The sequence below is a fragment of the Ranitomeya imitator genome, chromosome 3 (genome assembly GCF_032444005.1).
Source record: "Ranitomeya imitator isolate aRanImi1 chromosome 3, aRanImi1.pri, whole genome shotgun sequence".
Lineage (NCBI taxonomy): Eukaryota > Metazoa > Chordata > Amphibia > Anura > Dendrobatidae > Ranitomeya > Ranitomeya imitator.
The window spans coordinates 253,071,625-253,095,187 of NC_091284.1; positions in this window are offsets into that span (position 1 = coordinate 253,071,625).

The following is a 23,563-nucleotide window of genomic DNA, read 5'->3' on the forward strand; positions in this document are numbered from 1 at the left end:
ACTTGGTGGCCAGGTCTTTTTGGTGGCCTTCCTTGTCGAGGGATGTGCGTTCTTTTGTGCAGTCTTGTGAAGTTTGCGCTCGGGCTAAGCCTTGCTGTTCTCGGGCCAGTGGATTGTTGTCACCTTTGCCTATTCCGAAGAGGCCTTGGACGCACATTTCCATGGACTTTATTTCGGATCTCCCTGTCTCTCAAAAAATGTCCGTCATCTGGGTTGTGTGTGACCGCTTTTCTAAGATGGTTCATCTGGTACCCTTGCCTAAGTTACCTTCCTCCTCTGAGTTGGTCCCTCTGTTTTTTCAGAACGTGGTTCGTTTGCATGGGATTCCGGAGAACATCGTTTCTGACAGGGGATCCCAGTTTGTGTCTAGATTTTGGCGGACGTTCTGTGCTAAGATGGGCATTGATTTGTCCTTTTCGTCTGCATTCCATCCTCAGACGAATGGCCAGACGGAACGAACTAATCAGACCTTGGAAACTTATTTAAGGTGTTTTGTTTCTGCCGATCAAGATGACTGGGTTACCTTTTTGCCGCTTGCCGAATTTGCCCTTAATAATCGGGCTAGTTCTGCTACCTTGGTTTCTCCTTTCTTTTGTAATTCGGGGTTTCATCCTCGTTTTTCCTCTGGTCAGGTGGAGCCTTCTGATTGTCCTGGAGTGGACATGGTGGTGGATAGGTTGCATCAGATTTGGAGTCATGTGGTGGACAATTTAAAGTTGTCCCAGGAGAGGGCTCAGCAGTTTGCTAATCGCCGTCGCCGCGTGGGTCCTCGACTTCGTGTTGGGGACTTGGTGTGGTTGTCTTCTCGTTTTGTTCCTATGAAGGTCTCTTCTCCTAAGTTCAAGCCTCGGTTCATCGGTCCCTATAGGATCTTGGAAATTCTTAACCCTGTGTTGTTTCGTTTGGATCTCCCGGCATCGTTTGCTATTCATAATGTGTTCCATCGGTCGTTGTTGCGAAAGTATGAGGTACCTGTTGTTCCTTCGCTTGAGCCTCCTGCTCCGGTGCTGGTGGAGGGAGAATTGGAGTATGTTGTGGAGAAGATCTTGGATTCTCGTGTTTCCAGACGGAAACTCCAATATTTGGTCAAGTGGAAGGGTTATGGTCAGGAGGATAATTCTTGGGTGGTTGCCTCTGATGTTCATGCTGCTGATTTGGTCCGTGCATTTCATAGGGCTCATCCTGGTCGCCCTGGTGGTTCTCGTGAGGGTTCGGAGACCCCTCCTCAAGGGGGGGGTACTGTTGTGGATTCTGTTTTTGGGCTCCCTCTGGTGGTTACAGATGGTACTGGGTGACTTGTGTTCTCTGCAGTCTCTGGTGTCCACCTGTTCTATCAGGATATGGGAGTTTCCTATTTAACCTGGCTTTCTTGTCATTTCCTTGCCGGCTATCAATGTAATCAGTGTGTCTTGTTACCTCTGCTTCCCGCTTCTGTATTCTTCAGGACAAGCTAAGTTTTTGATTTTCTTGTTCCACGTTTTGCTTAATTTTTGTCTTAGTCCAGCTTGCAGATATGTGATTCCTTTTTGCTGGTTGCTCTAGTGGGCTGATATTACTCCTCATGTTCCATGAGTTGGAACATGAGTTCAAGTAATTTCAGGATGGTTTTTTGTAGGGTTTTTCGCTGACCGCGCAGTTCACTTTTGTATCCTCTGCTATCTAGCTTTAGCGGGCCTCATTTTGCTGAATCTGTTTTCATAACTACGTATGTGCTTTCCTCTCATTTCACCGTCATTACATGTGGGGGGCTGCTATTTCTGTGGGGTGTTTCTCTGGAGGCAAGAGAGGTCTGTGTTTCTTCTAATAGGGAAAGTTATTTCTTCGGCTGGCGCGAGACGTCTAGAATCATCGTAGGCACATTCCCCGGCTACAGCTAGTTGTGTGTTGAGGTTCAGGATCGCGGTCAGCTCAGTTTCCATCACCCTAGAGCTTGTTTTGTTTTTTGTGCTTGTCCTTTTGTGATCCCCTGCCATTGGGATCATGACAGTTTCCACTGGTTAGGCACATCAGGGGCTCTCCAAACGCGACATGCCGTCCGATCTCAATTCCAGCCAATTCTGCGTTGAAAAAGTAAAACAGTGCTTCTTCCCTTCCGAGCTCTCCCGTGTGCCCAAACAGGGGTTTACCCCAACATATGGGGTATCAGCGTACTCAGGACAAATAGGACAACAATGTTTGGGGTCCAATTTCTCCTGTTACCCTTGGGAAAATACAAAACTGGGGGCTAAAAAATATTTTTTGTGGGAAAAAAAAGATTTTTTATTTTCACGGCTCTGCGTTATAAACTGTAGTGAAACACTTGGGGGTTCAAAGTTCTCACAACACATCTAGATTAGTTCCCTGGGGGGTCTAGTTTCCAATATGGGGTCACTTGTGGGGGGTTTCTACTGTTTAGGTACATTAGGGGTTCTGCAAACGCAATGTGACGTCTGCAGACCATTCCATCTAAGTCTGCATTCCAAATGGGGCTCCTTCCCTTCCGAGCTCTGCCATGCGCTCAAACGGTGGTTCCCCCCAACATACGGGGTATCAGTGTACTCAGGACAAATTGGACAACAACTTTTGGGGTCGAATTTCTCCTCTTACCCTCGGGAAAATACAAAACTGGGGGCTAAAAAATAATTTTGGGGGGAAAGATTTTTTTTTTTAATTTTCACTGCTCTGCGTTACAAACTGTAGTGAAACACTTGGGGGTTCAAAGCTATCACAACACATCTAGATGAGTTCCTTAGGGGGTCTAGTTTCCAAAATGGTGTCACTTGTGGGAGGTTTCTACTGTTTAGGTACATTAGGGGCTCTGCAAATGCAATGTGACACCTGCAGACCATTCCATCTAAGTCCTCATTCCAAATGGAGCTCCTTCCCTTCCGAGCCCTCCCATGCGCCCAAACAGTGGTCCCCCCCCCCACATATGGGGTATCAGCGCACTCAGGACAAATTGGGCAACAAATTGTGGCATCGAATTTCTCCTGTTACACTCGGGAAAATACAAAACTGGGAGCTAAAAAATAATTTTTGTGGGAAAAAATTTTTGTTTTATTTTTACGGCTCTCCATTATAAACTTCTGTGAAGCCCTTGGTGGGTCAAAGCGCTCAGCACACATCTAGATAAGTTCCTAAGGGGGTCTACTTTCCAAAATGGTGTCACTTGTGGGGGGTTTCTACTGTTTAGGTACATTAGGGGCTCTGCAAACGCAATGTGACACCTGCAGACCATTCCATCTAAGTCTGCATTCAAATGGCACTCCTTCCCTTCCTAGCCCTCCCATGTGCCCAAACAGTGGTTCCCCCCACGTATGGTGTATCATCGCACTCAGGACAAATTGGGCAACAAATTTTGGGGTCCAATTTCTCCTGTTACCCTCGGGAAAATACAAAACTGGGGGCTAAAAAAATAATTTTTGTGGGAAAAAAATTTTGTTTTATTTTTACGGCTCTGCATTATAAATTTCTGTGAAGCACTTGGTGGGTCAAAGTGCTCACCACACCTCTAGATAAGTTCCTTAGGGGGTCTACTTTCCAAAATGGTGTCACTTGTGGGGGGTTTCAATGTTTAGGCACATCAGTGGCTCTTCAAACGCAACATGGCGTCCCATCTCAATTCCTGTCAATTTTGCATTGAAAAGTCAAACGGCGCTCCTTCCCTTCCGAGCTCTCCCATCCGCCCAAACAGTGGTTTACCCCCACATATGGGCTATCAGCATTCTCAGGACAAATTGTACAACAACTTTTGGGGTCCAATTTCTTCTCTTACCCTTGGGAAAATAAAAAATTGGGGGCGAAAAGATAATTTTTGTGAAAAAATATGATTTTTTATTTTTACGGTTCTACATTATAAACTTCTGTGAAGCACTTGGTGGGTCAAAGTGCTCACCACACCTCTAGATAAGTTCCTTAGGGGGTCTACTTTCCAAAATGGTGTCACTTGTGGGGGGTTTAAATGTTTAGGCACATCAGGGGCTCTCCAAACGAAACATGGCGTCCCATCTCAATTCCAGTCAATTTTGCATTGAAAAGTCAAATGGCGCTCCTTCGCTTCCGAGCTCTGCCATGCGCCCAAACAGTGGTTTACCCCCACATGTGGGGTATTGGCATACTCAGGACAAATTGTACAACAATGATTGGGGTCCATTTTCTCCTGTTACCCTTGGTAAAATAAAACAAATTGGAGCTGAATTAAATTTTTTGTGAAAAAAAGTTAAATGTTCATTTTTATTTAAACATTCAAAAAATTCCTGTGAAGCACCAGAAGGGTTAATAAACTTCTTGAATATGGTTTTGAGCACCTTGAGGGGTGTAGTTTTTAGAATGGTGTCACACTTGGGTATTTTCTATCATATAGACCCCTCAAAATGACTTCAAATGAGATGTGGTCCCTAAAAAAATATGGTGTTGTAGAAATGAGAAATTGCTGGTCAACTTTTAACCCTTATAACTCCCTAACAAAAAAAAATTTTGGTTCCAAAATTGTGCTGATGTAAAGTAGACATGTGGGAAATGTTACTTATTAAGTATTTTGTGTGACATATCTCTGTGATTTAATTGCATAAAAATTCGAAGTTGGAAAATTGTGAAATTTTCATAATTTTCGCCAAATTTCCGTTTTTTTCACAAATAAACGCAGGTACTATCAAATAATTTTTACCATTTTCATGAAGTACAATATGTCACGAGAAAACAGTGTTAGAATCACTGGGATCCGTTGAAGCGTTCCAGAGTTATAACCTCATAAAGGGACAGTGGTCAGAATTGTAAAAATTGGCCCGGTCATTAACGTGCAAACCACCCTTGGGGGTAAAGGGGTTAACTATGATCAATAATATTTGATTTTATATTTAACCTCTGCTTACATCTTTGGCTATTCATATGTAAGTCTGAATTTTGTATATAATTTGACTGGATATCCCTTATAACTTCCTAAGAAAAAACATTTGGTTCCAAAATTGTGCTGATGTACAGTAGACATGTGGGAATGTTATTTATTAACTATTTTGTGTGACATATCTCTGTGATTCAAGGGCATGAAAATTCAAAGTGGACCAGTGATTTCTTTTTTTAAGTTTTCCAACAAAATTAACAAAACCATTTTTTAGGGACCACATAACATTTGAAGTCACTTTGAGGGGTCTATTTGACAGAAAATACCCAAAAGTGATTCCATTCCAAAAACTGCACGCCTTAAGGTGCTCAAAACCACATTCAAGAAGTTTATTAATCCTTCAGGTGCTTCAGAGGAGTTTTTGGAATGTAGAAAAAAAATGAACATTTAACTTTTTTTTCACAAAAAATGTACTTCAGATCCAATTTTTTTTATTTTGACCGTGGTAATCGGAAAGAATGGACCCTAAATTCGTTGTGAAATTTCTCCTGAACATGCCGATAACCCATATGAAGGGAGAAAACCACTGTTTGGGCACACGGCAGAGCTTGGTAGGGAAAAAGCACCATTTGACTTTTTGAGTGCAAAATTTGCTGGAAAAATTGGCAGACGCCATGTCGTGTTTGAAGAGCTTCTGATGTGTCTAAATAGTGAAAATCCCCCACAAGTGACACCATTTTGGAAACTAGACCTCAGGGAACTGATCTAGATGCATGGTGAGCATATTGAACCCTCAGGTGCTTCACGGAAGTTTATGAGCCGTGAAAATAAAAAATTTAAAAAATCACATTTCTCCACAAATATGTTTTAGCCCCAAATTTTGCATTTTCATAAGGGTAACAGGAGAAATTGCACCATACAATTTGTAGTGCAATTTTTCCTGAGTACGCCGATACCCCATATGAGGGAGAAAACTACTGTTTGGGCACATGGCATTGTTTGGAAGGGAAGGAGCGTCATTTGACTTTTGAATGTAAAATTTCCTGTGATCATTAACAGACATCATGTCCCATTTGTAGAGCCCCTGATGTGCCTATACAGTGAAAAAAAAACGAAAGTGACCCAATTTTATTATGGGTTCAAAATCTTTTAATTTTTTTTATTATTTTTTGATATTTAAAAAATATTTTTACAATTATTTTTAAAAAATGTTTTACTTTTATTTAGCTTTTTTACTTTGTTTCACTATGGGACGATCATTTCTTGTAGGCTGTGTGATGCAGTGACCCTGTTACAGCTAGCTGGCACTGTATGTGGTCCTCAGGATATGCATGGAGGCGTAACTGTAATGGTGATAATGAAACAGTGTCCGACATGATTGTAAATGGCCGGTATGTGTCGCAGAGGGAGTCTGCACTGTAAGCGAGTAATATTGTTGTTCTGGGACCTGTAGTCCCACAAATGTTTGTATAGTTCTAAAGGGAGGCTTACAAGGTTAGTTGGAGAGCTGGGTAGGTCTGACTAACCACACACCTCCTATCCAGGGGAGGGATTACAGGTACATAATGTGACCATGGTGTGGTCACATGGTGGAGAGTGTTTGGATCTGTATGGTCCGTGTGCAAGGTCCTGGAAAAGCCTATGTGTTGGGAGTGCTATCTCCCTCAAGAGCACGTGTTGAAGCTTTAGGACCTGGTGGCCTGTGTGTTGCATGGTCACAAGTGGGGACGGATGTCCTGAATAGCACACGGAGAGGCCATGGCCTGTGTGTTGGACGGTCCCAGGTGGGAACGGATGTCCTGAATAGCACATGGAATGGCCAAATGTGCAGGGTCAACGTGGCACTGCGTTTGGGAGCTATCAACCTTCGGAGGGTCTGGACTGTCGTGAGTGCCTGGTTACAAGGACAGTGATCCCCGTTATGCTGTTTCCCAGGACTGTGGACTGAGAAGGAGTCAGCGTGTGGAGCAGGAGATCCAGAAAGGTAACTTCAGATAAAGGGGGTTATAATAACAGCAGAGAAGTATCTGCCAGTGGAACAGACTGTCGCTGATTAACATGTTCCATTGATGTATATAATGAATTGTGCGGTCACTCATGGTAACTGGACCGAGTAAGGTCCAGCATGTTTAGAGACTGCAACTTAATGCTGTCGGTTGGTGCCTATTGTGTTATATGAAGTGTAATGGACTGTTCGTGGTACGGTTTATGATGCCATAATAAACCGCATAGACTGTTTCAGTAGAAAGTGTTAGCGTGTGCCTGAATATCGCGGCCAAGTGAGTGTCCCCCAATACATTCCGTAAGCGCTGTCTCACAGCTGATTGCTTGTATAGCATGGGGATGCAGGAGCATCCCCATGCTATTCAAACTGTCAGCTCTGCACTGACAGAGAAAGTTGGTGAGCATGCACTGCGCATGATCTAGCAAGTTTCCTAGCTCTAGTGACCCGGACGTTGTCATGACAACATTGGGTCACTGTGGCAACAATCGGGACCTTGCGTGACGCCACGGGGTCACGGATCCAAGGGCAGAAAGCAGGGCCGGCTCCAGGTTTTTGAGGGCCCCGGGCGAAAGAGTCTCAGTGGGCCCCCCCCTCTTTAACACATACCACGATTCATGATGCAGATACAGCAGAGAAACATACCACAGCCAAGTAGCGTATAACACAGCCCACGTAGTATATAACACAGCCCACATAGTATATAGCACAGCCACGTAGTATATTGCCCAGCCACGTAGTATATAGCACAGCCAAGTAGTGTATAACACAGCCACGTAGTATATAGCACAGCCATGTAGTATATAGCACAGCCACGTAGTATATAGCACAGCCACGTAGTATATTGCCCAGCCACATAGTATATTGCCCAGCCACATAGTATATTGCCCAGCCACGTAGTATATTGCCCAGCCACGTAGTATATTGCAGCCACGTAGTGTATTGCACAGCCAAGTAGTATATAGCACAGCCAAGTAGCGTATAACACAGCCACGTAGTATATAGCACAGCCACGTAGTATATAGCACATCCACGTAGTATATAGCACAGCCACGTAGTATATAGCACAGCCACGTAGTATATAGCACAGCCACGTAGTATATTGCACAGCCACATAGTATATTGCACAGCCACGTAGTATATAGCACAGCCACGTAGTATATAGCACAGAGACGTAGTATATAACACTGCCCATGCAGTATATAATACAGGCCACGTAGTATATAGCAGCCCACGCAGTATATAGCACAGCCCACGCAGACGCAGTATATAGCACAGCCCACGCAATATATAGCACAGACAGCCCACGTAGTATATAACACACAGCCACCCACGTAGTATATAGCACAGGCCCGGGCCGTGACGTAGTATATAACACAGCCCTCGTACGTAGTATATAACTCAGCCAGCCATTTAGTATATACAGACAGTCTAGGCTAGGACTGGCCTTGGTAACTGCTGAGTCTACGTGTACTAATGATAAACTGTGATATTTGATAAGTTACACCACATGTATTTAGATGCAGTAGGCGCTGGCAAATCGCGGCCTCGCAGCGATCCTAGTGGTCATCCCGCAGGACAATGTGTCGGTCAGAAGAGGCCATTACATCTGAGCCCACCTTCTCACATTATGGTGATTTTTACATTGTGCCACATGGTTGGTAGGTAGGACTGAAATATATCTATAATGTGTGATCGCACCTTATATAAATAGGTCTACAGCAAACGCACGAGAAACAGAAAAACTTGCTGTGAGACCAAGTCAAGGCTTGGGCATAGTCAGTCACTGAGGACAACAGTTTACATAGCACAAAAGACAGGATACCCCATGATCTAGTCAAAGGACAACTCCGATTGTGAGGAAGTCTGTGCTGTGATTGGATGATGCTTCTGCGTGAGCGGGACAGAGTTTGTAGTGACTTCTACACATAAAGCCATTGCCAACGAGGGGTCAGAGGCGAAAGTGTTTTGCGTTTCTGTCTACATTGAGGGTGTGCTGCTGACACCAGTTGAACCGGTATTACTGACATGGAGCCCGTGTTATGGACTTGGGGTTTAACTGTATGTCAGGAAAGTCAGCATGTTTGGTGCACACGCTGCACTTCTGCAACCATGTCTGGTTGGGAGAAATTCCTGAAAAACAGAGTGGGATAGGAGAAACTATGGCCCCTGGAAGAGTCAGGCCATCAGCATACAAGAGGCTGACTGAACAAGGCAGACATGCCCAGATGGGACCCGTTATAGTAGGAGAGAGCCTCCCTTAGCGCCATAGAAGCACAGGAGGTTTAAGCAGGAGCGCATAGCCATCTTGGGCATGAACTGAACACCTGAAGGATTTTTAGTGAGGCGCACATTCATCCAAGCACCAGAAAAGCGTCCTGACGCTGTTCTGCAGAACAATTGCTTAGGAAGCACAGTGTGCCACTTTTTCTAGGTCCTGAGGGGGTCCTAAATGTTATGTCAATGCTACACCTGCTTGATAGAATGCGTAAGACTGGCAGTGTCCTGATGCTGCCATGTTTTCCAAACACCAGCTCCATATGCAAGCCTGTCATTACCAGCCGCCATACTAAATATCTCTTCTGAAGTGAATGTATTCTGCGTAGAGTGACACAGAGTGCAGACATATCCATTATACTGTAGCTGATGGGCTAAGCACTTCTACCATATCAGCAATATGGCTTCTCTACAACCAGGCTCACAGCAGGCTGCATCCGACCCCCCACCCCCCGCAATGCATTGGGACCAGAAACTTGGAGGAAGACTCACTCTTCACTCACTGCTTCACTTCGCCGTTGCTTACGTTCTTTTGTGGACACAGCCTGGGACCGGGTGCACCGTCCGTGCACCTGACTGCTGCTCCTGCTCCTCTTTCTGGTTGGCGCTGCCTGCGCCTGCAGCTGGATCTCTTCTCTGAGCTCTCACACGACCGGAAGTGGCAGGACAGAGCGACTGCCGGCCTGGAAGTGACTCGTATCCATGGTGATGGCGGCGCCGGCCTTGACTGGTGAGTTTTGCAACTGCGTGAAACTCAGTCCCACGCCCGGTCCGGAAGTGACTCACTCTGCGTATCCATGGTGATGGTCCCGACTCCTGGAGGTGAGTATTCCTGCTTCAGCTGCGCACCGTAAATGGGCCCCCCCATCTCGCCAGGGCCCCGGCACTTGCCCGGGTACGCCGGGTGCTGACGCCGGCCCTGGCAGAAAGGCTGTCATCCCTCTGTCTGCACCCGGAATGCTGCAATTGAGTTCAATCGCAGCATTTAGGGAGTTAAAGTGTCTGCAGTGGTACAGGACCGCTCCTGGCACTTAGTGCCGGGTGTCAGCTGTCAGCTCACGTGGACGTAATAATCCATCCCACGTCAATAAGGTCCAGGGCTTGTGAATGCATCATTACTTCCAATGTCGGAAAGGGGTTAAAAAGAGGATGAACAGGGTATGGATAATATATGGAGAACCAACCCTGTTATTATTCCTGAGGGCTAGCTAATTGACCCTAGTAGGCCCTGTATAGCTGATCACCTACCAGGCAGCAGAGGTTGGCACCCTACAATTTCAACATGGCATCCCCGCTCAACGTTGGCTGACCCTCGGATAGGTTACCTCCTAGACTAAATAGCACACATTATTATTATAGCAAGATTTATGTCATGGCGCTTTACATATGAAAAAGGGTATATATAAAAACAGGCGCAGTAATCTTAAACAATAAAAGTCACAATCTACAAGGAATGGATGAGGATACAGTAGGCGAAGGCAGAGCTGGTTGTGCAGCGGTATGGTAGATCAGGGGTTACTGCAGGTTGTAGCCATGTCGAAAGAGGGAGGTCTTCAGGTTCCTTTTGAAGATTTCCATGGTAGGTGAGAGTCTGATAAGGTCGGGTAGAGTGTTTCAGAGTACGGGAAATGCACAGGAGAAATTTTGTATGCGATTGTAGGAAGAAGAGATAAGAGGGGAGTAGAGAAAGATATATTGTGAGGATCAGAGGTGGGGGAAAGATGATGAATTCTGTTTTGACCATATTAAGTTGTAGAAATCTACCAGAGAAGAAGGATGAAATAGTAGGCAGGTGATATAGGGTTTAGAGAGGTAGATCGGTGTCTCATCAGCATAGCGATGATACTGCAAGTTGTAAGATTCTATGAGCTGTCCCAGGCCGAAGGTGTAAAAGGAGAAGTGCAGGGGTCCTAGAACTGAACCTTGAGGGACTCTGACAGATAGGGGCAAGGTGAGGAGGTGGTGTGTGAGTGGGAGATGCTGAATGTCCGGTCTGTTAGGTATGAAGAGATCCAAGATAGGGCCAGGTCTGTGATGCCAAGATATAAGATGGTCTGTAGTAACAGGGAATGGTCCGCTGTGTCAAAGGCAGAGGACAGGTCCAGGAGTAGGAGGACAGAGTAGTGTTGTCTTTGGCGGTTAGTAGGTCATTGGTGACTTTAGTTAGGGCAGTTTCAGTGGAGTGATGCGGTCAGAAGCCAGATTGTAAGCGGTTGAAGAGGGAGCAGAAGGAGAGGTGGGAAGACACTTTAAATGGGCGTGTTATTCCAGTAGTTTTGAGGCATAGGGAAGAAGTGATATGGGGCGATAGCTAAATACAGAGAATGGGTCAAGAGAGGGCTTTTTGAGGATGGCTGTGATTGAGGCATGTTTGAAGCATGAGGGGAAAACACCAGTAGTTAGTGATTGGTTGAAGAGATGCGTTATGGTTGGGATGAAGACTGTGGTGAGGTTTGGGATGAAGTGGGATAGGATGGGGTCAAGTACACAGGGGGTGAGATGTGATCTTGAGAGTAGAGCGGAAAGTTGATCCTCTGTAATGGTGGAGAAGTTTGTTTTTGGAGGAGGGCTCAGATGTTTGGAAGAGGGGCTGTGGGGTCTGTAGGACAAAGCTTTCTCTGATTTTATCAATTTTCTGCATGAAGACTGAGGCAAAGTCTTCATCTGAGATGAGTGGAGGAGGAGGTGCTGGGGAATGGAGGAGATAATTTAAAGTGTTGCATAACTGTTTAGGGTTGTGAGACAAGGAGGATATGAGAGATGAGAAGTAGGTTTGTTTTGATGCAGTGAGTGTGGCCTTGAAAGTATTGAGGGACTGTTTGAATGCAATGAAGTGTTTATTGAAGTGGAATCTTTTCCATATCCTCTCAGCAACCCTAGATACCCACCTCAATTCTTTAATCATGCTAGTGTGCCAGGGTTGCCTGTTATTTTTGCTGGCTTTGGTATGTGTGAGAGGGGTGACCAATTCGGGAACTACAGCTATTGTGTTATATAAAGCGGCAGCAGCGTTCACATTGTGTAAGGAACTTATGTCTGTAAGAGGGAGAAGGGATTCAGAGAGGGAGTGTGGATCAAGGTGGTTAAGTTTTCTGTGAGGGTATGCAAGTTTGTGGAGTAGGGATTGTGTAGCTGGAGAGGAAAGGGAAGAGAATGTAAGTAGGTTGTGGTTTGAAAGAGCGAAAAGTGAGTTAGAGAGGTTAGAAAAGGAGCCGAGACGGTTGAAGATGACGTCCAGTGTGTGTCCATCTTTGTGAGTTGCTGCAGAAGACCATCAATTGAGGCCGAAGGAGGAAGTGAGAGATAGATATTTAGTGACAGCTGAGAGGGAAATGTTCATGGAAATGTTAAAGTCGCCCATGATGATAGTGGGAATGTCCAGGCAGTACAAGAGATGTGGTGCACTCCGCATGGAAAAAAGGTGCAGGCTGAACACAAAGTCACAGTGTCCATAGAAAAAACAGCCGCACACTCAAGACTTGCAGGTTTTTACGTGTAAGTTGTATTTTTTATTATTAGTACAGGCATCACCAAATGCTTATTAGTGTTCAGAGAAAATGACGGATACTTTAAGTTACGGTTAACGTTTCGACCAAGGCTGGTCTTTGTCAAAACCACACTTCTAATTGAGGGTAGAAGAGGTGCAGATGCAGTCTGGAGTAGGCTAAGTCTGCAAGGGTCCTGTAGCACTGAGTCCGTCACACTGGTGATGCAGTGTTCTATAGATAGTGGGAATGTCAGCGGAGAGGAAATGAAGTAGCCAGGTGGTTAAGTGGTCAAAGAAAGTTGTGGCTGGCGGTAAATGACATCCAGTTGGAGGTTCGATGGAGAGTAGATGCGCACAGAGAACACCTCAAAGGAAGGGAGGGTAACCGAGGGTTGCAATGGGATTTGGGTGAAGGAACAGTTATCTGACAGAAGAAAACCAACTCCTCCATGCTTGCTGTTGGGGTGTGGAGTGTGAGAAAGGTGGAATCTAACATATAAAAGTGCAGCAGCAGAGGCTGTGTCAGAGGGTGTGAGCCAGGTTTCTGTGTTGGTGCAGCGCCCCAGAGACCTGGTCGTTGCAGTATGGCCCCAAGGAGTGTAGCGGTACGTCCGATGGCACTAAAGAGTTATCCTGACTAGGTATCACAGAACACATTACACTTCACACTCCGGCCACTAGGGGGAGCAAAAGGCTTTATTTATTGGGCCACTCCTTACACAGGTAAAACTAGGGGCTGGGGAGGAAGTTAGTCAGAAGCTGACTGGGTTGGAACCAGGCAACATCCCGTGGCAGGGGGTGTTGCAGGGAGAAGACACAGGGGGGTCCCTGTCAGGCATGGGAACCTGGCAGGTGACTAGCGAACATAACAGAACGTAACGGAACCGCGCCTGCACACCTTGCGGCGGTATCCTAAGAAAGAGACAAAAAGGGAAGAATATTGTGGAACAGTGTAAACGAGATCAGCACAAAGGAGAGCCAGTAAGAGTCGTGCCGAGAGAGGAAGGCAACATCTTACTGAGGCGCGTAGTTGGTGGCCGGATCACCGTAGGAGTAACTGACTTCAAGCCTTACTTCAAATTCCGCTGGACAGTTGATTATAGGTTGGCTGTCTACCTTCTACACCTATGAAGACATAGGGGGCAACATTGGGAGAGGGGCGTCTCTAGGGTCCCGGAAAACCTCCAAGCCTTCCCGTCAAACGGGTGGCGTCCTAGCCATAACATATCTGGGGGACGTTAGAAACTAGCAACATCTGGAACCAAAGAACGAGAGAGAGAGAGACAGAGCTGTAGAGAACGAACGAACGAGAACAGCAGTTGTGAGGACTATTCCGAATGCTCAGCAGGGTAGGACTACAACACACAGGCGCTATTAGTAGGCAACGATTTCCATCTGCGAGGGAAACTCTGGATGTGCCCATCAAACCGGCCGGTCTCTGAGAGCCCGGTTGAACGTACTCTGGATTGAGGATCCTGAAGCCTTCAGTAAAGAGGTAAAGAGACTGCAACCTTGTATCCTCGTAATTGCCTGCACCTCACACCATCACCCTCCACCTTACTGGGAAGCCCTGGGGATATACTTCACCTGTGGGAAGGTACACCATCCAGCTGCCATTCCATCACCCCAGCAGACCCCACAGCAGCGTCGGTCACCCTGACCGAACACCACAGGTGGCGTCACGAACTCCTGACAGACTGTACTACCACCTTCATTGGACGCCCCTTAGCAGGGTCACGACCGGGTCCAGCCACCGTGACAACCGCAGAACCGAAGGAGAAGGGACCGGTACCGAGTGACTTGTGGCCCTGTGTCTGGGGGCGCTCCAACTTGGCGTCACGAACAGGATCGTACTTCAGCCTGAAGAATCGGGTCATGTGTGCCTTGGAACTGTGATTGAAACGTGTTGGACTGTGATTTATTGCAAGGACTGTGTGTTGCTATCTGCCGCAAGATTCCCGCCAAAACTGCCGCCATTATAGCGCCACGAGGAGCGCAGGAGAAGAAGAAGGGCGTGGAAGAGGGTGTAGAAGAACCGCAGAGCGCGAACGATAATGGCCGCCCAGTCTAAGCATTGCTGTATCTTGAGGGCGGGCCCGTCAGCCGCCGAGGTCCGCCTTCTCATCCTCTACGGAGGGTGGGGACAGTGGGGACGGAGCCGCCCCCGAAAGAGAGCCCGAGAAGAAGATCTGGAGAAGGGGACAAAGATGGCGACTCCCAGGCCACCGCATGGAGACGACCCGGCCAGGCACAGGCCTGTATCGCCTGCAGCGATCCCAGAGTCACCGCCGCTGCAGGACTTGACTGCTGTAGAGCTGCCTGAGGAAAAACCTCGAAGGTGGATGCCTGATGGCTGGGTGGCCGACGCCGAGGCTCGGCGGCTGGCATGTTACCTGGAAGTCCGTGCCCGAGTGAGTTCCCAGTTGGGCCACCCGACGGAGATCCGTCTGTCCCGTGTCACCTCCTCTGCCCACTCCGGCTGCGTCAGGACTTTGCACCCGGCCAGGGAGTTGTGCCTCGCAGGAGCGGGACTTACGAATCCTGCCGGTGACGGAGCACCAGCGACGTCTAGTGGTGGCTTGGAGGAAACAGCCACGACCTGTAGAAGTGATAGACCTCACCGGAGAGGAGAAGGTCCCGCCATCGCACTGGGGAGTGGTAGTCTTCTACAACCCCAGGCAGGAGAGGGGGGTTATCCAGGAGATCGGAGAACCCCTGCAGGTCCGTGTCGACCGGAGCGAGGTGGAACCCCGCTACGGGACAAGTGAAGAGACCCGTGATCTGAGGCCAGGTGATGCTGTAACCTATACCCGGTGGCGGAGGGAGGCCGGCTGGGTGGCCAGGGGTGTCCAGCGATGCGCAGCCCTACAGGTTGAAGCCGGAGCTCCCGACGAAGGGGTCCCTGTTGCGGACCACCAAGAGAGCCAGGCCCCACGTGTGACTATGAATCCCACCCGTGCTCAACGGAGAGGAGTGGTCTGTGAGGTGAGACCACAACCTTCGCAGCACTAAACCTCGAAGATCCAAAATATGTACATAGTTCATTGTGTTCCTGCTGCTACCTTCAACCCGTCCAGGGTTAACTCCTAGGGATCCCTTTGTTTACCCGGGATCCCTATTGTTTTCTACTGTTTTTCTATTGTTACCCCACGTTCATCATTGCTTTAAAGACTGCCGGATCATGGACGGTGAATGAATCCAAAACTGTTTTTGTATATAGTTTGCACCTTCTTAAAGGTGCTCCCTACTGGTTTTATAAGTCGAAGAAGACTTTGCGAAGACCTGATGCAGAAGGACTTGCTTATTGCGAACTTGCTGCTGAAAGAGAGTCTGCACCAGAGACTTGGGTCCCTCTTAAAGGGAATGTTTGATGATTGTTTTCATAAAGAACTGAGACGTTAATAATGTTGAAGAACTTAGATAGTTAATAATGTTGGTAAAGATTGAGGACAGGAAAGTTTGAAGTGAGCCCGTAGGGGTTAGAGAGAGAGTCCTCCTGAGAGATGTAGAAAGATGGTCGGCACAATGGCAGTAGGCTCAGCCAAGAAGCTAGGCGGTCCTGCATTGGTGAGGTTGGAACGGAAAGAAAGTTGAAATGTTGTAATAGTATTTTATGGTAGGCCTTTAGTGGGTTCAGCGAATACGGCCTTAAAGGAAGAGTTAGTTTATGGTTCAAAAAATTTGCACTTAGTAAGAATACCCGGCTGGGTACTGAAGGTTATTTATATTCTAAATGTTATTTAAAACTATTTAATCTTGTTATTGTTTGCAACGTTCAAGTGTCCTTACCTCCCATAAAGGGAAGCACCTTTTCTATTTACTTGTTCTTAGCATTCAAAATTTTGTATGTCTTTCACTGCATTATATTGTTGTTCTTCTTCCCAGTCCAGGAGTACTGGATTTAACCGGGGAGGAGTGCAGCGCCCCAGAGACCTGGTCGTTGCAGTATGGCCCCAAGGAGTGTAGCGGTACGTCCGATGGCACTAAAGAGTTATCCTGACCAGGTATCACCAGAACACATTACACTTCAAACTCCGGTCACTAGGGGGAGCAAAAGGCTTTATTTATTGGGTCACTCCTTACACTGGTAAAACTAGGGGCTGGGGAGGAAGTTAGTCAGAAGCTGACTGGGTTGGAACCAGGCAACATCCCGTGGCAGGGGGTGTTGCAGGGAGAAGACACAGGGGGGTCCCTGTCAGGCGTGGGAACCTGGCAGGTGCCTAGCGAACATAACAGAACGTAATGGAACCGCGCCTGCACAACTTGCGGCGGTATCCTAAGAGAGAGACAAGAAGGGAAGAATCTTGTGGAACAGTGTAAACGAGATCAGCACAAAGGAGAGCCAGTAAGAGTCGTGCCGAGAGAGGAAGGCAACATCTTACTGAGGTGCGTAGTCGGTGGCCGGATCACCGTAGGAGTAACTGACTTCAGGCCTTACTTCAAATTCCGCTGGACAGATGATTATAAGTTGGCTGTCTACCTTCTACACCTACGAAGACATAGGGGGCAACATTGGGAGAGGGGCGTCTCTAGGGTCCCGGAAGACCTCCAAGCCTTCCCGTCAAACGGGTGGCGTCCTAGCCATAACATATCTGGGGGACGTTAGAAACTAGCAACATCTGCAACCAAAGAACAAGAGAGAGAGAGCTGTAGAGAACGAACGAACGAGAACAGCAGTTGTGAGGACTATTCCGAATGCTCAGCAGGGTAGGACTACAACACACAGGCGCTATTGGTAGGCAATGCGAGGGAAACTCTGGATGTGCCCATCGGACCGGCCGGTCTCTGAGAGCCCGGTTGAACGTACTCTGGATTGAGGATCCTGAAGCCTTCAGTAAAGAGGTAAAGAGACTGCAACCTTGTGTCCTCGTAATTGCCTGCACCTTACACCATCACCCTCCATCTTACTGGGAAACCCTGGGGATATACTTCACCTGTGGGAAGGTACACCATCCAGCTGCCATTCCATCACCCCAGCGGACCCCACAGCAGCGTCGGTCACCCTGACCGAACACCACAGGTGGCGTCACGAACTCCTGACAGACTGTACTACCACCTTCATTGGACGCCCCTTAGCAGGGTCACGACCGGGTCCAGCCACCGTGACAACCGCAGAACCGAAGGAGAAGGGACCGGTACCGAGTGACTTGTGGCCCTGTGTCTGGAAGCGCTCCAACGGCGAGGAAGAAAAGTTTGTTAGTAATAAAAAGATTATGGATGTAGGAAAGTTTGTTGAAGACAGAGTGAGCATTCCATAGAGCTCCTGTTAGAGGAACTGGGGAATCGGGAGCTGGGTGAATGGGTATAAGGTTAGAAGGGTTATGGAAATTTGTGATAGAGCATGCATGAGAGGTTGCAGTGACTGTGGGAATGTGGTGAGGAGGACAGGATTGGGAGAGGTATCGCTGGCTGTGAGGAGAAGCAGAGAAAGAGATAACAGGTGGGAGCAGGAAAGAGCAAGAAGTGGCTGTCTGTGTTTGCAGGCACATGATTGTATGTTGAGGAAGAGTTCTGAGGAGGCAGTGAGATGGAGTGGGAGGATGGAGGGAGAGATGACAAGTTCATTACTAGGTGTAAGGATTAGGGGGTTAGTAGAAAGTGAAGGATTATAGGGGTGAGAGTGAAAACAAAAAGAAACATTGTTTACAGTGACTGTGTATCCAGTTCCCTTCAGATTCAATTCTGGATTAATTCATAGCTCCACACTTCTGTGTTGCACTTGTATGGTGCTCTCTGCAAATGAATTGTTTGCAATATATTTGCTGCTAGAAATGCATTCAGGTGTGGAGCTGAGGGGAGTGGTCTGGGTTCATCTTGGTCAGATAGTTAAAGGGAACCTGTCACCTGTCACAGAATGCTGTAGATAAGCCCCTGATGCCGGTGGGTTTACCTCACCCGCGATTTTCGGGGTGACAGGTTCCCTTTAAGAGTGAGCCAGATACAGGGTATTCAAGGCAGAATAAATAAGGGTGTTATAAATAACATTGGGGTATAGCAGTGGTTAGCTGAAAAACATACCATGTGAATGCAATGAACAGAGGTAGGAATAATCAGTGTGGGAACCTGGATGACGTACCTGTAGGGAAAATAGATTAATGGACATGCGGTTAGAGTGCAATGGTGGCAGATAGCACGGTACAGTCTGTATACATCATATTAAATTCTGGATTAATTCATAGCTCCACACTTCTATGTTGCACTTGTATGGTGCACTCTGCAGACTGACACACATACATATAAACATATACTAATTTAATAAACACAGATAATGGGAAACTTACAATATGTGGAATCATGTGCTTCTAGGAGCCTGGACAATTATCATGTCAAAATCTTCAAATTAGACAGGATCTAATCTTTGCATTCACAGGTCTATCACTTATCTGGATTAGAAAGAATTTGTCCCAAAGTGTTTCCCCACATTCCTTTCTTGGTGGTTCATCATGGAACCATAAATCACAGGAGATCTTAAAGGGTCCGCAGGCAGATTCAGGGTATCTTTTTAACCCCGACAGAAAGGGGTTTGTATTGACCACACATATATTGTAAATATATTGTTTAAACAGGCCCAACTTTTCCAACCTCTCATCATATGAGAGGCCTTCCATTCCTTATAATCTAGTTGCCTGTCTTTGAACTGACTCTAACTTATAAATATCCTTTTTAAAATTTGAAGCCCAAAACTGGATCCCATATATGATGTGGCCTCACAGGTGATTTATAAAGGGGTAACAATACGTTGGGATCACAGGATTTTATCTTTTAGACATCCTAAATTCTTGTTTGCTTTTGTGGCTGCTGCTTGACATTGAGTACAACTGTTCAGCTTAATTGTAACAGGAATACCCGAGTCCTTCTTCTGTTCTGTAGTCCCAAGTATACTCCCATTGACATGCACTTATAGTCAATGGCATCACTGCTTTCATCAAGGATAGGTCGTTAGTATCAGACCAGTGTGGATGATACCCAGCACTCCCTGGCTGGATGTAAACAGTAAATGAAGTAGTAACAACATGGATCTATTAGCCATATAGTGCTTGTTGGCAAGAATTATAGCTCAACTCCTATTTAAAAAAAAAGGTTGCACTCTGTAGTGCTAAAGCATGTCAATACGAAATATGAATATTATTACTGCTTTTGGATACTAGACAAAAATGAGCTGCTGAGCACATAATTTGGCTAATTCATGCATGCCCAGCATCGAATGAGAAGGCGACCTCAAATCTGCTGGGTCCTAGCGTGTCTAGTGTGAATACCTCCCTTAGGCCGCGATCACACATACGCGCGATACGGCCAAGTCTCACAGGTGAAAACCCAGCTCTGGCGCCGGCATTCCGGAGCGGAGCGTGCAGCTCCTTGTATTGCTGTGCGGCTGCGCGCTCCGCTCCGGAGTGCCGGTGCCAGAGCTGGGTTTTCACCTGCGACACTCGGCCGTATCTCGCATATGTGTGATCCCGGCCTAAGACTGAAGTTTGAATTCCTGGGTAGATGGGAATACATCTATACAAAGTCTGATTTTATGGGTAGGTAGGACCCTATTGCAATTAAAATTCAATCCATGCTGGAGGGCGGAGTGCTCGGTCAAAGAGCTAATATACTGTAGATTAGACAATGAGTTGCGGCACATGCACACACGACGTGAGCATCACAAGTTGCATCAGCCCCAAGCTTCCCATGCGACGAGAGGGAGCCATCTCCATGGCAGTCATGTCCCACATTCGTCACATCTGCGTTCCCGCACTTAATACGCATGTGACTAGCAAGATAATGCGGTTTTACCTCATCTAATAAAAGTCTATGTGTAATTTACGCAGCGGAGACTGAGCGTCTTCGCTACATAAATTGACATGCTGCGGTCTGGAAAGACACACCGCATGTCAGTCTCCGCGGGTGAGCTGCGTGCGTCGATTCACACATAGTGGGCCTGGGATTTCGTGAAATCCCATCCACTATGCTGTACCATCTGGATGCTGCTAGTTGTACGCTGCGGATGTAAGCAGCGTGCAACCTACAGCGTTTTCTGACCATGGGAACATACCCACAATATATCTTGCGTTGCATTATATATTTTTAATATGATTTCAACACTCCAATTAATTAATACGAATGATAGAGATATTGATTGGTTTTGTTATATAATATACAATATATATGTATTTTCAAAGAGTATAGCAGAAAGCTAATTAAAAACTTGTCCAGCCACATGTCAATTGTTCCAAATGGTCAGTCTAAACAAAGGAATTTACATTTAGTGTACACTTTACACTTATCTTCAAAGATGAGAGATCTTCCTAGGCCTACATATGTTGATTGGAGGTCTTAAAGCTCCCAGGGGTGCCAGGTGGTGAAGTCTTATCTATTTGGCCTTAAGGCTTCAGTACACATACCATGATATAGAACAAGGCCTCATATAACATTGAATGAACAGTTTTTTAACATATAAATGGGAGGTATGCCTGAGACAGGGAACACAGAGACACAGATTGGATGAGAGAGGACACATGTGGCTTGGCTGCTCTTGCTTCCTGGATGATCAGTGATAAACTCCTACCATGCTAATGTAATGTATGACTTATGACTTTATTAATTATGTGCTATTTTTAGTGACTGTTCATATTTATTATCTATTATTAAGTAAATTCATATTAGTTTATTCAATTGTCATGTGAGCATTTATTTATTCATCACAATTCTTTGAACCTTAACAAAACAAGTGGGGTCAGCAAGTGGGAATTGTATCTTGAATAAAAATGTTTGCAAAATTGAATACGTTTGGTAAGAATAGGAAAGCAATTGAGAGTAGTGTCAGATCATTGCCGGAATGGGTGTTGTCAGGACCGTGGACCGTGGAGCGCTTAGCAAATCCCCAGGATGTGGCTGCCAAATTTAATCTCTCAAGGTATGATGCAAAGGAGCAAAAAACAGCAGCGGCCGTTGGATGGGTATGTGTCCAGGCACTGCAAAGTTTGCAGGAGGAGATTGATAATTTGCGTTTAGAGCTGCATACAGCTATAGAGCAAAGGATCAGCTTGCAATCAGCTTTGAGAGATCAAGTAAAACAGCATGATAAAATGCAAAAGAGTTTTGAAGAATATGTGATAAAAAATATGAATAAGAATAGGCGCAGGAGGAGACAGCAGCCAGTGTCAGATAGTCATACTGCACATGTTAGAACCATGATTGCACATGGGAAATGGTCAGATTTGTTAGAATGTGATGACTTAGAAAATGAGGTAGAATTGCATGCCAGACCTATTGTAGTAACAAAGACCAGGAGAGAAGTCACTCAGCGTAGGGGAGATAGGATGGATGCAGGAGATGCAGCTGTTGGCGCAGAATCCGCCATGACAGAGGAAACTAGATAAAATACTGTTAGCAGTCGAGTTCCCGCTGCTGCACAGGGGGAATCTCGAACCATATCTGCTGCGGTCTCTCATTCTGCAACAGCCGCAGTGGAGCCTGCTCAGCGGAGACGTCAGTCCCAGCATCTTGCTCAGTCTCACTCTGTGCAAAGGGTTACTGCTGCTTTTCCTGCTTCTGCCATTGAAGCCAGTGCTGGGCAGTGGTGAGCAGACGCTTTTGGGACTAAGTCCTGCTTTTCCCCTTCTGAGCATGCCCAGGTCAAGATCTCCCATTGGAGATCAAGGGTCACATGCTCAGATACTGCAGCAGATCCCATTGGTCCTCCAGGAAGGTCCTGAAGGTGCTCAACTTATGTGGCAGCTTCCCATTGGTCCTTCTGGGAAGGTCCTGTACATGCTGCAGCTATAAAAGGTTTGCATGGCCGCGCTAGTATACATTTGTAATCGTGTGTGGGTTGATGAGTGCAAGTCGTTGCTTAAAAAACCCATCCCTTGTGTATGACTGTTCACGTAAGGTGAATGGCTGCTATCTAACGCCCGGCTCAACTCACAGCGTTAACACACGAAACAGCGTCTACTGCTGTGACCGCCAGTACGGCACCATTAGAGCGCTTCTTTAGCCCAAGTCTGGGTGGTTAGTGGCGTCCGCCAGTACAGCACAGCTCGCACTCTCTTGCTATTTCATTATTAGTTTTGTCACGTGCGGTACTGCGGCCCTGTAACGCAACAGGGTTTGCTTCTTGCACCTAGGGTGAAGCTAACCCATGTGTATCCTCATTGTACCGCCATATAGTCCGTCATTGCTTAGCAGCAGGTACCATCTCTGCATGGTGGACCCCGGGCTGCGAACGCACCTTATTCCTTTTCTCTAATTATTTGGTGCGTTCCGCTAGCCCTAACAAATACAGCAGGGGAACTAACAGAGTTAGCCACCAGATACTGACAGCAAGCAGGAGAGAATTTATTAACATGGATTCTCAAGTTATGGGTTATTGGAGCCGATACGATAGTCTTGAACCGTCTTGAGGGCATAGGAATTGCTAGTATTTGTATTGATCCCATGGTGCGTCTAAAAATGACACGTGCAAGGGACACTGCAGAGAATTTTTTCCTATTGCATTTGGTGAGGGATTCTGTGGCACAAGTATATGATTCTATTGAATTAATACCACAAACATGATGGGAGTCTCTTGCAGATGTAGTTCAGAGACTGAGAGAAATCGCATGTATAGGTGGTATAACTCGCAATCTTTTGCCAGATATGAATGATCATTTTGCTGTTGTCAAGGATTGGAAGGGGCCAGATGCTGCAGTGATGACAGTACTGATAAAAAATAAGTTCATAGAAGGTGCCCCAGCTGCTTACAAATCCCCATTATTCACCATGTTCAGTGCGCTCATGGGAAACGCCACTAATGTATATACAGCATGCAGTTTGATCTCCCAGTTATCTGCTCTAGAAAAAACAAAAGTGTCAGTAGACAGAGTAGATCAAGAGAGAAGGAAAGGCGATAATTCCCAAGTTAGAAAAAGCAGAAAGGAGCTGTTTTGTGACCTGATAGCTAGTGGAGTTCCATTTCAGGACATACAGGTCCTTCTCAAAAAATTAGCATATA